This window comes from Macadamia integrifolia, chromosome 8, assembly GCF_013358625.1.
Source record: "Macadamia integrifolia cultivar HAES 741 chromosome 8, SCU_Mint_v3, whole genome shotgun sequence".
Classification (NCBI taxonomy): domain Eukaryota; kingdom Viridiplantae; phylum Streptophyta; class Magnoliopsida; order Proteales; family Proteaceae; genus Macadamia; species Macadamia integrifolia.
In genome coordinates this window covers 29,324,617-29,326,511 of record NC_056564.1, presented here as the reverse complement: position 1 = coordinate 29,326,511, position 1,895 = coordinate 29,324,617, and positions in this window count along the sequence as shown.

Below are 1,895 nucleotides of genomic sequence, written 5' to 3'. Positions count from 1 at the left end.
AAATCAGCGGAAGACTAAGTTTTACCTGTAATAATTCCCATATACCTGATACCCAAATGGCGATACCATAATTATATACATTTGGGCCCAAAGGCATGATATATATACACAAAAAGAATAAAGTTTGAATATCAATTATATACAGGAAATTATCAAAAACATCAGAGTACGCAGCCCGGCATCGGTATCAAGGCTGGAGCTCAACTCGGCCTCAGAACCGCTGCCCCGCAACACAGCTCTCACACGCGCAGTCTACGCCGTGCTCAAACTCATCAGGGGTCCACCAGTCCTCATCAGGAAACTCGACTGCGGGACCCACCCCAAGCTCCTCAGATGCATGACCTGCAAAATCATCTAAAAAGGGGTGTATACGTGGAATGAGCTCACTAGCTCAGTAAGTAGAGAGGTGGACCACGCACAACAGTCCACACAATCACAACACATCATATGCTCTACATGCCATGCAAGTCATTTTAAATCACATACACCTAATCAACATTACTAAGTCTTTGGTTTTAGTGCTACTACAACCACAGTGCGCGTATACTCCGGGTACGAGCCGCAAACTCCCTCCCGCGATACGCCCATAGGGCTGTTGGAGAAGGCCCACCGTGAGTACTCGGAAAAATAAAGACAATGCCGTCCACCGGCTCTCAACAGAAATGTAAATAAATGAAATAACAGTGCTGACTCCAGCAATTAAAAGCAGTACGATTGGCCCTCTTGAATGTACCACCGGGGTTGCCGGCTGTCCTACATGACTCACCGGACATAATGCCTAACCGCCACAGTGTCTGACAACCGCGACCCCTGCTTCCCCCCAAATGGCAACCCAACACCTTAACCCCTGTTGGAAAGGGTCGTAGCACGGGATGGTGAGAATCCTAATACCGCATGCTCCTATATGCAGTACGACTGCATAGTGCCTCCGTGTCCCATACCACGGGCCACCAATGCATTCGTTTCCAAGCCGACCACGGCATCTAGTCTATCAATGCATTATGCAACATGATGTACACATTCAACATATAACATCACATTCAATTTGCATTTGAAAAGTAAACATAGCATATATGCACATCAATGAGTGAAATGACTAATCTATATAGCATATTCATGATGACATGACTAAATTAGATGTAGTTATATGAATGCCAAAAAAATGCCTTGAAATAGGCCAAACGTCCTCTCTCTCCACTTACTTGTAGCGTATAAGGAGTCCCGCTCAGTACGGGTGAGATCCGGAGCGAATCGGGAAGGCTTTGGTGAACCTAACAAAATTGAGCGGGGTTAGCACTTCACCAATTTAGAATCAAAATTAATGAAATCCGACGTCAAAATCGTGTTTAGAACGTCGAAAGAAGGTCCCACGTCCGATTTGGGCTCAATCGGACCTAAGAATCACATTCTGTCCACTCGGGTGGGTCACTCAGGTGGGTTGTCCACCCACCGGTCCAACCCGCCGGTTTGGGACCGGCGGGTAGGGACCCGCCGGTGGACCGGGAACCCGCCGGTTTGGCCAGGGACCCCCTGGCCCTCTCGGGTGGGTGTCTCAGGTGGGTAGGGACCCACCGGTTGTACCCGCCGGTTTTGGCGGAAAAACCCCAGTTTCTTCTCATCTTCCTCCATTCCTTGGGGACCCAAATGGGGCTTTTCTCAACCCATTCCTCACACCTTTAAAGTCCTATAGGATGGTTCTTCCTTAGATCTAACTTAGATTTAAGTGAGGGGAACCATCTTACCTTCTTTGCTCAAGAATGACTTCAAACCCTCCAAATCACTTCCAACTCACAATGCTCCTTCTACCTTGTCAATATCTCTTCAAATCCTTCAAGATCAACACATAAATCATCTATTAAACCTTAGATTCATCATATCAAAGGGTGTTTACAAGA